A 17,450-nucleotide genomic window follows, 5' to 3' on the forward strand; every position below is an offset into this window, starting at 1 on the left:
ATGTACAATAGTATAGCGTTGGTGTTGTTACACATGCCCCTGTTTCCAGTAAATATCACTAAGTGCAAATTTGATGAACACTAATTTTTATATTTATACAGTGGTTCTGAATCTTTGTGTGATTGTCCCATCAAAAAAATTTATACCACAAACTTCCTTTCACTCACATTTTATAGGTCTATAATTTTTTTAATATATCAAGAACATTTATCTATCGTTTGTTTAAGTGCCTTTGGCACAGTCCAACCTCCTATCACAACATGATTTAAATAGCAAATTGCTCATTTTTATTAAATTTCTCCAAGAAATAATTTTAAAATCTGGAACACAAACACTTAACTACAAAAGCAAATGCAAATATCTATATACACTATAAGACAATTTGTTGCTGCTTGCATTGATTGGCAGTCCATTTCCTTATTTACTAAAAAAAACACACAATAATATTTAGAAAAATCACTACATATTTTTGCTGCCTATTATTCAGATTTGGGCAGTCCATTTCACATCATTTTATCACATCTCCTGTACCACACTTACAATTCTCCTTTGACTATTTATCTGTCCTCTTTGGTGTTTGGCAGTCCTTTAGATTATGACTCATATACTGCCCACTTTGGTTTTCGGCAGTCCCATATTTTATTTTGCTTGCAGCATTTGCTATTTCTTTTCAGCCCTTTTCTGCATACATCTTTACATTTACAGTACATTTGGTAATCTGAAACTCACATAAGTACATTAGCACACTGATATTGGTACACATATATTTACAAAGATTAGTTACATTTGGAATAAAATAGTTTCAGCATAATATACAGCACATTTACTGCAAATTGCTTTCTGATTGTACTTAGGTCACTCACTTCTAGCAACATACAGTTTCAGGTCCACAACATTTCTTACACCTAAAGGTCTTTTGGATTTTGGGTAGATCAGGTAGTAAGCATTATCGTGTGGGATGTTCTGTATTACATACGGTCCATTATAAATATATTTAAATTTGGAAATTTCATGGTTCAGTTCACTAGATTTTTCGTGGGTTTTTAAAAGAACATAATCCCCAATTTTAAATTTTGAAACTTTCAGATTTTGATCATGTCTTTTAGATCTAGATTCAGCTTTTTGCTTTGCCCTTTTTCTGACTAAATCTTTCTTTTGACTCAGCCCCAAGCTTGTACAAAGCGGAAACTCTAGTTTTTCCTCAATTAAACTTTTACTTCTGCTGCCTAACAAAATTTCTTCCGGTGGTAACCCAAGAGATTCATGACGTAAGGTGTTCATGACATTCTCAAAGTCTAATATAAATCTGCCCCAGACTCTAATTCATGCCCCTTCCTGTTTTTTTCCGCAACGCACCTTGGTCGACTGTGACATCGTCCCAAGATACGTTCCTGACCTGTGAACCATTTATATCTGGTGGCTTTCTCGGTTTCTGGAGTTCAAAGTCTTTACTTACTTGAACTCGTTGCAAAATAAACACTGAGTCGTCCGGTGGCTCTTTCTTTCTTTGTTCAGTCTCAACATCTGGATTTTGTTTTGAAACTTCGTCATCAATAGGTACCATATCGCAATTAGCTGTATTCCCGTTATTTCCACTATTAACGAAATATTCGTCATCTGAACTATCGTCAGAATACGACCATTCTGGATCGCTTTCAGGTTCTAACATGAAAGCTTTTCTGAGACAGGCACTAAATTCTCCCTCTGCATTTTCGTCAGGCTTTAATTTTAATTCAATATCATCTTTTGGCAAAACGGCCTCATTATCAGCTTTACTCACATCCACTGTTACTTCATATTTAGTGTAATCCTCGTGACTTCAATTACTTTTAGGTAATTACCTGCCTCTTCCTCACGGTGCCTTTCGGTAGCAGCTTGTACTGTTGGCGGATTGTTAACAGAAGTTACTTCCTCGTCAATGCTTAGGATTTCATCCTCCAATTCCTTCCTATCTTTAACCTTCGTCCTATCGACAGCACGCGCACTTTGCGCGGCGCTATTTACTCTCTCCTCTTTAAACTCGGGCCACATCATCTTATCAACGTCCCTACTATCTCCGTTTTCACTAATTAACTTCCTTGCCTCATACTCCTTCTTAAAATCCTCCCACCCACATTGCTTAAGGCCTTTGTACAGATCGTCGATCTGCACACGCCAATCAGTTACTTCTGCTAATTCATTCTCGCCATTTACTTTATTGCTAACACCGCTAACCGCACCTCTCTGTATATCCACTGTTTTATCTACTATTTCCTTCGCCATGGAATTACCACTCGTAATGTATTCACCAGTTCTTACGGCTATGTTCGTACCTAATGCTGCCGCCTTGCTAGCGGCTTCTCTCTGAACATCTGTTCTGCTAGGCTGGGCCGTTGCCCCCTGATGCTCCACTCGCCTGTTAACATGTAGCACTCTGCGCAGCGAAGATGACTCATCCGCGCTTGCACCTGACGCTTGTTTCGCAACAACACGTTGCGTCGTTCCACGCCTGTCTCTAACCTGTCTCATAACTTTACTGGAAATCAGTTTCCCGTCGCTATTATTTTTCGCGGTGTACCCTCTACCGCGACCTAGATAACTTCCTCTTCCTCTGCCTCTACCTCTTTGTATCATATTGACGCGAAACCCATCGCCGTCATTTCTCTCGTCATTATTACGATTATTTCTGTTACCAAAATTTTGATAATTGGCACGACTCTCGCGCCAGTGGTCTTCGTCTTCGACCCTTTCGTGAAATGCTTGGAAGCTGCGATGATTGCTTCCCATGTATCTCTTTGAATCTTCTGGAAGCTTTTTATATAGCTCCCAGATGATTTCTGAATCGGATCTTCTTCCTCTTAAATGCGTCAACTTCCGGTACCAATATTCGCAGAAATCTTTCAAAGAATTCCTGCCCCTGTTGTCACGAAGTTTGGCCTTGATAAACTCGCACCACAAATGATCCTGTTTTTGTTCAGACCAATATTCTTCCGTAAAGTTTTGCTTAAATTCTTCGAACGTCAATTTTTCGGTATTGAGATTAATTCCCCAGCGCTTAGCGTCACCTGCTAAGGCGCTAATTACTACGTTTATTTTTTTCTGATCAGACAAGTGTTCAGGAAATATTCTCTCGCAATTTTTAATGAAATCTAACGGATGCCATCCGTTATGTTTCTTGGCGAGATCGAAGCGTTCCTCACCTTCCAATAGCTTTGTAAGTGGTGTGCCATTATAGACAACACCAGGCCTATCTTTAATTTTACTCTCAAGATCGAAAATTTTGCTTTGAATTTTCGAAGTATTTTGTTCACATTTTTGTACACATCCGGTAACTTTCTCACCTAAATCTCTTTCAGTGTCTGAAACTGCCTTTTTCAACTGTGAGATTCCGTGTTGACATTCGTTTACGATCTCAGTTTTAAGACCGAAAACCTTTTCGTCTACTTTTATTTCAACCAGAGGCTCCACTTTTACTTGGATGTTGAGAATTTCAACATCAAACCTACTGTTAATGTTGTCAATTTCCCCCTGCATAGTATCCATATTTTTATTAATTGTGTCAATTTCAAATTTCATAGTATTTACCACAGAACTTAAATTACCCACTTTTTGTTCTACCTGTTCTATTTGTTTACTAATTTTAATTACTTGTTCTTCGACCTGTGCCTTAACCTGACCAACTTGTGTTTTAAGCTGCTCGTCAACATGTGTTTTAAGCTGACTAACCTGACTACTAACTTGTTTTTGAAGCTGATCATTCTGCGTTTTGAGCTGCTCGGCAACGTGTGTTTTAAGCTGATCATTTTGTGTTTTGAGCTGCTCACTCTATCCTGCAATTTGTTTGGTTAATTGTTCAAATAAATCGTTCATGCTTAAAATCTTCACACTGTTTTGTTCTACGGAATCGGTGTGTTCCGATCCTACTTCAAAAGTTTCTTTCGGTTCTTTCTTTATCTGTGGAGAATCAAACATGTCAGTGGATTCGTTCACGTATCCACTATCGTCTAAAAAGTCATCCTCTACTTCCTGTTTTATTCCTTGCTGTGTTCGAGACGATCTCGACATTTCAATCTGTTCGTTAACGTGTTCGTGATATTGTATGTACGCCAATTGTCTTCCGCTAACGCCATCAGTTATCTGGCCGCGTACACTCCTGTCATTCCCAGCCGCATTTACCATTACGCTCGGCACATCTACCGTGTCTACGTCCCTGTCCATTACTGAATGCAAATTACGCCTCTCCACCGTACTTGACGTTCACTGCTATTTACTTTACTGAATATTATTACAATTCGTGCCACTGAACATCCACTGTTCGGTATTCACACTAATTTGTGACCGACAACTGGATGTCCTGTCACCGGGAGCCACTTGTAACGCTACGCTCGGGCGCACGATACTCTTTAAAGCCTGTACTATGGTAAGTTGACGGGCTTCACCTTAAGAGAAAGGATTTTTGTATAGATGTTGACCGCGTGTACCTGAATGGAGGCAAATCAGACTTACACCCACCCAGTAATAACACTGATACGTCAAGCAATTCCGGAGTGCGACCACACGTTAGGACGGACAAGAAACAACACAGCAGATGCTACCTATTTGTTAATAATACGGTCGCCAGCCTAATTAGGCATTAACTAAGTTTCTTCTCTGTACAAGTTGATGTACGTTCATGCCAAACAACACGTAATTATACTGCATAATATGGTAAATTTTAGAACCAGAAAATCTACTGAACTAATAATTTCACTTTCTGTACTAATATGAACAAGCCATAAATACACAACAATACACTATAATGTTTACTACAAACTTCGTACTGTCTATTGATCTGATTAAAATCGGGCATAGGTTACCCTAGAAATAGCACTTTCGGAACACACATACAATGTCAATTTTGAAAAAGTTAAAACACTGATAAATTTTGGTTTTATATTGACTCTAACTTTGCTGGTCAAATCAGTTCAGTACACTTCAGAATTCAAATGAATAGAAAAGAAAAAGGGGGGGGGGGACCCTGAAACTGTTATGATCACTGTATTGAAAATTTTGATTATTGAAATCATTAAGCACTCAAGATTTCCAATATATGAGTTACTACTCTTTTTGTCTTATTTCCTGCTCATTTAACTACCATTATTATTGCCTCAAAATAATTAAACTTCATTACTAATTCAATTTCAAAACTATCTTCCAACTTTGTCAGGCCTTTGTTATTTACCTATATATTCATTAACAACAAAGTTCTTTAAACATCATTCTAACATAGATAGGTCTGAAGGTAATTATTATTAACATAAACTTTAAATCTTCATTTCGGGACACTCGGATTGCACAACATGTGGAAAGTACCCTGTCTATGTTAGTTGTGAGGATAATTAACTGATAGGACAGTCCTGGTAAAATTTAAGTTGTTATTGAACAGTATAGAACAAAAGTAACACTGGTCCACACGAATACAGCACTAAAAGTTTCAACCTGTTCGTATCGATGCGGCGGTCGGCAGGCGTCGAGATGGCGAGGCACAGAGCACACATACAATCACAGCAATGGCTCTTGATGTATCGGCACTTTGCCTCTTCTTAGCGTCGCAATACTTTTCCGTTTAGTGCCTATGGAATGTTGCCATGCTGTATAGGCGTCGGAAACGGCACATCCGAGGCTCAACGAAGTCACGTTTTCCAGGAGAGCCTCCTCGATCCAGAACGTGTTTCTCAGACCGATGCCCAACTCCGACTACTACTGCTGAGCCCGTTATGCCGTACAGCGCCCGTGTGCATTTTCCCGCGCTCGCCTGCCATCCATCTTTTACCGCTCCCCTATAGACAGGGTATTCACCCGAGGTTTTGCATTCTACATATCCTAATACATTGCCTACGTATGGACCAGACACACAATTACAACTTTAACATCTTACAACAGTCTTGACATTTGTTACACTTCAATTCTATTACAATATTGCTTGAAATTTGACATAACCATTAATATTCACATCGAAAATTGTTTACAGTTTCTTTAACATAATGGCATGAAACAAAAAAGAAATGAAATCAGAACATCGATTACACTAATTTATCGAAAATCAGAAGAAAAAATTATTATATGTACAATAGTATAGCGTTGGTGTTGTTACAAGTGCTTTTCGAATTCCGTTCTTATTGAGCTCCCTTCGTGTTGGTTTGCTCCTGACAGGGTTCACGAATGCGGTGTTCAACCTTGCAGTAAATTCTGCGGCTGTCATCGTCTTGTTTCTCGACACAATCCTCTTCAAATACCGCTTGTAAAGATGACTGGACACTTACTTTCGTCCGCCTTGAGCCGCTTTTCCTGTATGCGGTATGCATTTTGGATATGAAACCTTGAAACACCAAATATATCAGCTAGTATGGCTACCATAGGACCCACCATACGAATACCAGCAAGTGTCCTCTTTCGAATGTAATCAGCTCCGACAGAATGCACTCAGAGGTACACAGAACAATGTTCCGATCACGACTGACGCTTGCAGCGCATTGCAAAGGACACTGCACAAGTGTCATTCGTGTTCAGACACAACAGTACAACCTGCAGGCTTAGCTAGCAACGGCGTCTATGTTCAGGCATTCTTTTATCGCTGTGTTTGCGTATTTTTGTCCATGCTCTGCAGTTTCGCAGCCTTTCCGAAATGTATAGTTGTGCTGTCAAAGATTCAGACTAGCGGAAATGGTCGATGTTGTGTATCACGCTGGTGTGAGAGGTCTGCATGAACCTCGTATGCGTCCGTTGGGCTTTGAACAACGTTTTCTGGTCATGTGGAAATGGAGTTGTTTTTAGCACTTAATCGTTAATTCGTCGGAGTGAATGCAAATAAATAGCTGATTTCGTAAAAACTGCTCTAATGCAACTTAGCTTACGCTGTAGAGGACCTTACAGTCTTTTGATGTATCTCCAGAATTTCAGGGTATTCTCTGATATGATTTAAAGTTTTTTAATTTACCTCTTCAAAGTAAACGAATCTGAAAATTACAAACGTGGTTTTGCTTCGGAATACCATGTGGTCTTCAGCGAAATCATTAGTGACACTTGGTGTCCTCTTATGCACTGTAAAATCACTGCTCGGGTTTCGTTGTTTAATGCTCCGTTAAGTTTCGTCACCTGTTTCATGTCAGAGTTTTTACTCAATTCCTTTACGAGGATTGATGTTGTCTTTGTCTTGTATCCGTGGGTATTAAATACAGTATTTGTCGTAGTGGCGCCGGCCGATGTGGCCGTGCAGTTCTAGGCGCTTCAGTCCGGAACCGCGCTGCTGCTACGGTGGCAGGTTCGAATCTTGCCTCGAGCATGGATGTGTGTGATGTCCTTAGGTTAGTTAGGTTTAAGTAGCTCTAAGTCTAGGTACTGATGACCTCAGATGTTAAGTCCCATAGTGCTGAGAGCCTTTTTTTTGTAGTAGTGGTGTATTTGGAAAATGTTTCCAGTGCCAGTTCCAAATTATTTGGACACGAGGAGAGCTTGTGAAAGCGGGATTTTTGCGTAACGTGATTTGTAGGCAGAGTTTTACTGTCTCTGTGTAGTCGACTTGCGTGTCTGAGATTCCTGGGAAAGAAGGATGCTCCCTCTAAGCAAGTGTGCATTTTTCTGAGAACAGAAACTCGTGTGTTTTTGGTGTCCTTTTTTTTGTCAGAATTTGGGTAAATGAGACCATGTGGACTCTCATGTGTCGTGGTGGAGTTAGAATTTTTGTAGATAATGTATGTCCGTACTGTTTGCATTTGTTCTCAATAATAATTTTATGAAATTACTCTTTTTAAAATTCACGGTGCAGTTATTAAATATTTCAGTGTTACGCAAAATCGGTTGGTGTTGCCCGCACCAATTATCCTTAATAGTTACGTTTATCATTCAGTCATGAAGATTATTCCTTTTGAAGCATTTTTAATGGCGGCATGCCTTGTTTTTGACAAAATTAACAAGGGCCAAAATTAACATCATTTCGAGCCTTTATGGCGCATGTTTCTGGAGGACAGAACTGAAGTGTTCGTTGCGCATACCAGCACAGAGAGGCATGTACACCACTACTCTTCACTTCAGCCGCCAATCGCTGGTACCAGCACTGCCGTTACAATGATTGGCGCGGGAATCGAGTAGCAAGAGCAGATTAAAACAGGTATAGGACGCTTCTGAGTAGACTTGTTCCGTTTTGTTGACCACTACGATCATGAAAAGATGTATTGTCGTTTGTGGGACTCACAAACTTGTTTTATGATCGTATGCACGTGGGTTCTTTCATCTCGCGGGGTTAGGTATTGTCAGATGAAAATTCTTTTGGATTGGCCAGTTTGCAGTAACAGTGATGACTTTTTAGATGAAAAACGTTCTGTGAGTGATTCTTGATGTTCACTTGTCTTATGAGTAAGCATGCTTTAATTGTCAGATTTTCAAAATCCCGTTTCGTAACTTATATGTTTGAGAAACAAGAAAACCGCAATTTCATTCCGATAGGGTAGAAAACATTACATTACACAGTCCTTTATTCTTTCTGTCACGGGTTTTTTGCTTACGATGTAGCAGAGTTACTCCACCACTTCTTGGTCGTTGTCCCCAACTCAACGCTCATCTTATATCTGCTAGTCCTCATTATTTTCGTTTGTTTTTATTTTACCCTCTATTCACATTCTGTGCTCATTAGACTGTCCATTCCATTTAACAGGTAGTCTAATTATTCATTACTTTGAATGCGGAAAACAATGTCATCAGCGAATATTGATGGTGTGGTCATCTCCTTTGCTTCCTGAAATGTCGCGCAGCCTCTGGAGATCCGCCCTTGCTACCCGGATTGGCAACAGGCTTCCAGTTGTGGTCCCCTCCTTTGCTACCCTACTTGGCGGGCGGCTTTGCATGCGGTTTGGCAGGCGACTGCGGGTTTGGTCCCTCCTTTGCTTCCCGACTTAGCAAGCGATCTTCTGACCATGTATTTTAATCCTACTCTGGAATCTTCTTTTATTTCAGTTTGCTCTTCTCGATGTACAGACTGAACAGTAAAGGAGAATGACTGCATACCTGCTTTATACGCTTCTTAATCCAAACATTCTTATTGTTCCTTCTTTATGCTTGGATATTTTATCTACCAGTGGAAAAATACTCCTATCGGAGCACAAAAAATGCGAATGTATTCCTGTTTATTTAAAAGACTCTGACTGAAATGTGCGGTACCAGCTGCCTCATTCTACCTTCCTCAGCACCTTTAATAATTTTCCCATAAATTTTGGCATGCGCTTTAAAAAAAAATGCGACTCAGACTCCCACAAGTTCCCATAACTATAACTCACTCACACCCACTAGTCCATCGTTGTTAGTCGCCCATACCCATCCACTCCCAGTTGCCCATATTCACTCACTCGTTCAACCCAACTCATTATCATTGTCTCTTTGTGTGCTCTGTCATTGCGTCCTTCGTTCAGCCCTACTACTACAGTCTCCTCTTACTGTCACTGTCTCCCTCTTGCTCTCTCTTACTGCTACTGTATCACTGCTTCTTACTGCTGCTGTTACTTGCAACTTTCACTATCTCTCTCTTCCTCGTTGTCGTTGTCATATACTCTCTCTCATTATCACTGTCTCTCACCCACAACCACGTTCTCTTTCTCTTTATTCATAACCCTAACCCACTCCCCTCTCTTTCCTCCCAGGCACTGTCTACTTTACTCTTTTCCTAGCAATGTTCAGTCACAGTCAACTATGTTCCATTATCACTGTGTCCCTCGCTTTCTCTCACGCTGCCATTGTCTTCTTCTCTCTCTCAGTAACGCAGTTACTGTCTATCCTCCAGTATTTATTACTTTTCCGTCTCTGGGCCACTGCCACTGTCTTATTCTCATGTACAGCACAGAAAAAACATGTATATGTTTGCATACCAAAATTTTTGGGAAAATTTTTAAGGGTACAGGGGAAGGTAGGGTAAGGTAGCTTGTAGCCACTTTCCAGTCAGTCTTTTAAATAAACATGAACATATTCGCAATTTTTCCGCTTGTCCCCTTCTTTTGTATGCTGCAGCAGTGCATGTAACTTACATGAAATGAAATGCATTGGTCAAAAAGTTTGATAGTTTACATTCGTGAAACTGAAATAACGCAAAACTAATTTTACACATCAAACAGAATTTCACGGTTGAAAAAAAAAATGTTGCATGTGCATCAGTACTAGAACATGGTGTTCCCAGATAATAACAGAGACACTTTAAAACACGTTTCTCCGTGATATGTCACTTTATAAACTTCGCTTTCGCCTCAAATCGGATTTTACGTGTGTATTTTACGTGTAAAAGTACGGTAACTTTCAACCTCTGTATCTCGGCAACGAAGAAATGTATGAACAAAATTTTCAACATCGAGATCTTAGGAATACCTCATGAAAATTATAATCATTTGCTGCGAGTGACCGTTTCGGAATCAGCGGTTGGGTTTTGGTAACCATAAAGCAAGTTTTTGGGGTGTTTCCCTGTAACAATAAAGATTTTTGAAAACGAGAAAATGGCTCCTCCAGATAAATGCCTATAGAATATACCGTTAAAATTTGAGCAGTTTTCTGGGGTTTGTTTTCTTATTTAGATTTCGTCTCATACCGGATTTAAGTGTAGAATTAGGGTAAATTTGAATCTCTGTGTCTTGGAAACGGATGAAGCTATCAAGAAAATTTCAAGATCGTTCGGAAATGCGAACGCAGGAATATATCTTAAAAAATTAGCCATTTTCTCTGCAGAGCCGTCTTGGTATCCTTGGCTTAGTTTTGGCCCGCTGGTGATGATGGAAATATAGTATAAAAAGCTTTTTGTGTGGTTTCCCGAGGAACCGCCCATGAACTAATGGTACCTCCATACGTCCTGTCAAGGTCACCGTAGACCATATTAAATGCAAAGAGAACCAACCGATTTGCTTCATTTGCCTAAGTGGGAGGAAGTCTGTAATATTCATACTTTGACCCTGTACTGTACTATAGCAAACACTTAGTCGATCTTTCTTTTTGGTATACAAATGGTCTCTAGTATAAGGGATATACAAAACGCTGGATCCTACCTTTTTATCACCAATGCAACGCGAGGAATAAGCACCGGAAAATCCCGTTTTTATGCGTGACGTTTTCGAACATATTAGGTATGCACGCTGTTGCATGCATACCGATTGCCCGTGTATTCCTGTAGCTTGTACCTATGTTTCTAGATAAAAACAGTCCGTCGAACAAACTTTTCGATCCATATGCTCGCTGACTGTGATGCCACCGAAGAGAAAAGTGATGAAATGAAGGGCGAAATGTTAAAATATGTTTTGGTGAATAACGCAACCAGCCACAGTTGTTGCCTGGTTGCGATATATACCAATAACAAACGGCCACAGAGTGTATGAGATCCAGCATGGGCAAAAAACATTAGAACATGTTTTCCGAAACAGATTCAACGAAGAAGATTGCAGCGCATTTCATACGTTCCACTCGCTTGCGGATACCTGAGTGAATAAGCGAACGAGACATTGAAAAATCGCTGAAGTCGCTCGATAGAGCAAAGCTACAGGGGCTGCGGGGGTGCTCGTTATTCTGTATTGAACATTCTGAGCAACTGGCCTCTCTTCTGCCATCATTTTGCCTCATGTCGCCGAAACAGCGGAACGTGCTACGTGTCTGCAGAAACGCAAAGTAATTTCCGCTCCTCAAGAAGAATAGCAAGATGGGCCTGCAGACCTGATTGTCTCTGCCTGTAAATTCAATTTACTGTATAATTATGAAATATATATCTTACTCATGTATAATAATGTGTATTTATGGAGACAGAGCAACTACTATGTAGGAGTCTAGATGGTTTCCTAAATGACTGGTCGAGTGAAACTCGGGTTGCTTTGTTCATTCATGGGGTGCAAAAGGCGTTAGACAGCAGAGGTCAGGTTGATACTGTATATCTTGGTTTGCTGAAAGCTTTCCGTGCAGTTCGACACAAGTGTAGCAAACATTATTAGGCCCATAAGGAATATCCAAACAGGTATGCGACTGAATTCAAGACTTAGTTGCAAATAGAGTTCAGTATGTCGCTGTTAACTGCGAGGCATAGAAGATGAGGTATCCTCTCACGTAAATACAGCTAATGTAGTTTCACAAAACTGTTGACACCGACGCTCGTAGTCCTACCGTTTACGCAGTCACAGGTACTATCAAATTTCGTTAAATTTTGTAATTCAGTATATTATTATGAAAGTAATGTATATTTAGTGTAATGCAGTACAATTTTGAAACCTATATTTAATTTTAAAATCCTAAGGGTTGATTCTGGTGCATTTCCTGTTTTTTTTTTTTTTCATATGGCGCAAGCGAGCGCCTCAGCGTGTGCTACTACCCGTAAACGGGTCACTACTACGGCTGACACCCTAGCGAAAGGTCGTTAGAAGATGAAGTTCGGCCATCACGTAGCCACTGCTTTTCGTTTCTAACAGTAACTTTTGTTACGTGATTGTTTGTGCTCTCCAGGCGTATCTGTTAACAGAATAATTTACGTGTGTAGTGGTCTGACAACTTTTGTTGATTTTTTGTTTGACTGAAAAATGTATGAAGAAAGGAAAATGTTCAGACATTAACTACCTTCTTTGAACAGAATACGATGTTGATGAAGGAAAATGTATTACCATAAAACTGGGCAACTTTTACGCTGAGGCAATACTCTGTGACAACAGCGCACTTTAGTTTCTTGTTCTTAAATACTCGATTCAGTATTCAACACATAGTTCTGCTGCAGTACGTTCTTGCATAGTGCAGCCGTTGGTGATCGAAGATAAAAGTACGTGCAATACCCTTGAGCTGGTCACAAAACCATATAGTCTGCAGGTGCAACAACGCATTTTCAGATTTCCTGTAGAGTTTTTGCGAATGGAGATAATTTTGAAGAGCTGGCTAACTGAAGGTAAGTTTGTAGTGACGTAACAAGACTGTTACGCCACTTGAGGTAGCCGAAAGAAAGGCACACGTACACACACGCCGACGGGCGTCAAGTCTGGAACAGGATAACTATTGAATGGTAGCAAGAAAAGTACGTAGCTGCTTTATACTTAACTTTAATAATCCTTGTGATACATCTCTCTGGACTATACAAATGTGACTCGTAAGATACATGCACTGTTACATTTGGCGCCTTGCTAGGTCGTAGCCATGGACTTAGCAGATGGCTATTCTAACTGTCTCTCGGCAAATGAGAGGAAGGCTTCGTCCGTATTGTCGCTAGCAATGTCGTCGTACAACTGGGGCGAGTGCTCTATCGTATATCGAGACCTGCCTTGTGGTGGCGCTAGGTCTGCGATCACACAGTGGCGACACGCGGGTCCGACATGTATTAAATGGACCGCGGCCGATTTAAGCTACCACCTAGCAAGTGTGGTGTCTGGCGGTGACACCACAAAGTTGATATAAATAAGTTCTATCTTCAGACCATTCTATAAAAGACATTTTGTAAAAGTTTTTCAGCCATTTGAGAGCGAAAGATGTTATTTCGGCAGACTGTAGGGGTAACTTAGTGACAGCACATATTCCTGCAGAAATAAGTGTGGCCGTCGAAATAGTAAAATACAATTCACATCAATGAAAGTATGAACTTTTGTGAACGGTTTAGTAAAAGAGGCAGGTTAGTTTCTCATTATAACGTTGATTCTAAATATAACATACAAATGCTCAGAATATTATGTTAAATGAGTCATGCATTTTTTTTTCTCTTTCCACTGATTTGCAAGTACATGTGAAACAATTCGAACTAGTTCCCTTGCCTAGCGTCGTGACTTGTTTTTCTCGTATGGTTCCACCGAACAGAAGCACAAATAAATATTTAAATGATTGATTTCATTACGTTTCTTGATATAATTAAGTTTTTCATTCTTATTTTTTTCAGTGAGGATAGGCCTGTAATTATTTGGATTATAATAAAATTAAAACAATATGTCTCACCATATTGGAAACCTTGGAACAAATGCTTTTCTGTGAAGTGATAAAATATAAAATTAAGCAAATATATAATAAAGTTAGATGTGTCCCGTGTAGAGTTGATAGTCTCCCATCGGGCGCCTCCCCAGGTGGCGGATAGGGGAATGCTCTCCAGATATGGAGGGTACCGGGGAAATAAAATACCCGGGGTGGACCAAAACTATCAACCGAAATCCACTAACGTCTGCCTGGTATCCAGCGGTTAGGGGTCAGCGTCTGTTCGCCTAGATGGTGCGGCTGCAGCAACCTTCTTCATCTCAACAATCAAGTCGTATTCCTCGTGATCTTTCCTCGGAAGGACCACCACCAAGTTAGTTTTCAACCTGAAAACCAAACATGATGATAACACAAGGAATGAATCCACTACCCCGGGCACCAGTCGCAAGGCTGGTTTTACCTGGTCATCGGATTCCGGGGGACCAGGAGCATCATGTTACGCCTAAGGTTGAGAACCAGACGACATACAAATTATTACACAAAACAAAGACACTTCATCGGTACACTTAATACTAATACTCTCTTCAAACTGGGTAAGATCAAACAACTTACAGACATGCTGCAAAAATTCCAGATCAAAATCCTTTCAATGCAGGAAACAAGATTTACGGACGAAAACCACTTTGACACAGACAACTACAGGATCTACAAAGGAAAACCAGCAGTTAAAACTAATGAGAAGGGACTCAAACAGTTTGGTACAACATTTCACAAATCTGTCAGCGACTCTGTCATTGACTTCCAGTCTGCCTCAGAACGTATATCAACGCTCTCTGTCAAATCGGCCAACAAAGCATATACCTTGATCAACTCACACGCACCCACAAATAACTATAACAAGAAGAACCCCCAGAAAGTGGATGACTTCCGGAATTACCTTGAAGAGACGACAAACAAAATTGCCAAACACCATGTAATAATCTTCTTAGGCAACTTTAACGTACAATTAGGCAAAGAGAAAAAATACAGGAAAATCACCGGAACCCATACAGCTCACAAGAGAACTAACAAGAATGGGGAAAGATTGATACGTTCTTGCGAAAATTTCGGCCTCATAATTACGTCATCACAATTTAAAAAACCCAACAAGAAACTGTATACTTGGAAGTCGCCCAACACAATGTTGGGTGAATTCCAGATAGACCATGTGGCCATCTCCAAGAGTAACACAACAGAAATTCTGAATGTGAAAACGAGAAGAGGAGATTACAACCCAATAGGAAAAAGCCAAAACTAAACAAAGTGCTGAGACCAGACCCCGAATACATAAAACTCAGCAAGGAAAACATCTTACAGGAAATTAGTCAGACGAACACCGCAAACTGGACAGCACTTGTGGACGTCCTCAAATCCGCGATGAAATTGGGTCAACCCCCGAGAAGGAGAAAACACAGGCGGAGAAATATAATATGTGACCAAGCAATAGAAGAAAGGACCAATGCCTGGAAAAACTTCAATAGTCACAAAACATCAGAAAAATGGCAACAATTTCTAGTAATCCGAAAACAAACATCGAAAACAATTTGGAGAGAGAAAATAAATTATGACAAACGGCGACTAGATGAGATAGAAGAAGACTTTAAGAAGAACAACCCAGGAAATTTTATAATACGTTTAAAGAACATATTGCAGGATACCAGCCACCCAATCTTTGCTTCAAGAAACCGGATGGTTTACTAGAAACTAACACGAAGAATAACTGCCAAGTCCTCGCAGACTATTTCAACAAACTTCTCAACTGTGAAAGACCTACAGAGGATATTCACTACCAGACGTCTACACCAAATCCTGACGCTAAACCACTAACCATCAACGAAATAACAGAAATTATCAAGACACTCAAAAACAATAGAGCCCCAGGAGAAGATGGAATTATTGCAGAGCTATGGAAGTTAAATGATGAAAGATTAACAGGAAAAATCCACAAAATCATATTAAACATTTGGGAAAGAGAACAGATCCCTTCTGAATGAAAATGCGCACTCATCCATCCACTTCACAAAAAGGGGACAAAACTGAACCAAATAATTACAGGGGTATCTCACTCGTACCGGTCACATATAAAATCCTATCAAAAGTTCTCATGAATAGATTAGAAGAACAAGCTAACCCACAAATAGAAGAATACCAGGCTGGTTTTCGCAAGGGACGATCATGCATAGAACAGATCTGGAATCTGAAAATGATTCTCCAGATGAGAAACACCCGAAACATAGTGGTAACTTTTGTAGATTATAAAATGGCCTACGACTCGATAGACAGAGTAGTGCTCTGCAACACGCTGAAAGAATTCAGCATTGACAGAAAGACAAGAGCAATCATTCGGCAAACATTGTCACAGTCTCCAAGGTCAAATTTATAGGGGATATCTCTGAACCATTTGAAATCCAAACTGGAGTGCGACAGGGTGACGGACTTTCACCATTACTCTTTAATATCATTCTTGAAAAAATTATCAGGACATGGGAAAAAGAAGTCAAAGGAATCTAAATTGGCATTAGAAAAGATAATAGATTCAATGTGAAGTGTTTAGCTTTTGCAGATGACCTTGCAATCCTCACAAGTAATAGAAAAGAATCCACTAACGCCATAGAGAAGTTACACGAAATTGCACAAAGAACTGGCCTGGAAATTTCGTATGAGAAAACCCAGTATATAGAAAGAGTGCCACAAGACAAATTGCCTATTGTGACAACCCATGTGAAAATCGTACAAGTACCACATTTTAAGTATCTGGGAGAAATCATCCAGCCATCAGGGATCAACCGAAAGGCCAATGAGGAAAGAATAAAAAAAACTACAGAAAGCATATAAACTCAAGTGGAACTATTATAACAAAAAGTCCATATCCATTAAGACAAAATTGAGGCACTACAACACTGTCGTACTTCCGGAGGCACTGTATGCATCTGAAACAACACAATTAGGTGGGCAAACTAAAATCAAAGAAATAGAGAAACAAGAAAGGAAAATTCTCAGGAAAAGTTATGGCCCGATACAAGAGCAAGAAATCTGGAAGAAGAGACCAACAGCAGAATTATATAAATACAGACATGATTACGGATACAATAAGGAAAAAAAGAATGCAGTTCTACGGACATATCCACAGGATGAATGAAAACAGAATATCAAAGCGAATTCTTAAAGTCATCAACTCAGGCAGGGGAAAAACAAAATGGATAAAAGAAGTTGAAGAGGACCTCAGACAAGCACACATAACAGTAAACGATGCAGAAAATAGGACTGAATTCAGGAACATCATCAAAAAACATCAATTTGACACCAAAACACAGAAGAGACCAGGATGCAAATGGACAGCGGAGCAAAAGAAACAACACAGTGAACACATGAAGAAAATTTGAGCTCAGAGAAAAACATAAGCAATCATCATAAAGGAATTCAAGTTCAAACACTCTCTTTAAATGGGAATAATCGATAATAACAATAATAATGATAATAATAAAGTTAGATGTGTCATAAAGAAACAATAG

The sequence above is a fragment of the Schistocerca serialis genome, chromosome 5 (genome assembly GCF_023864345.2).
Source record: "Schistocerca serialis cubense isolate TAMUIC-IGC-003099 chromosome 5, iqSchSeri2.2, whole genome shotgun sequence".
Classification (NCBI taxonomy): Eukaryota; Metazoa; Arthropoda; class Insecta; order Orthoptera; family Acrididae; genus Schistocerca; species Schistocerca serialis.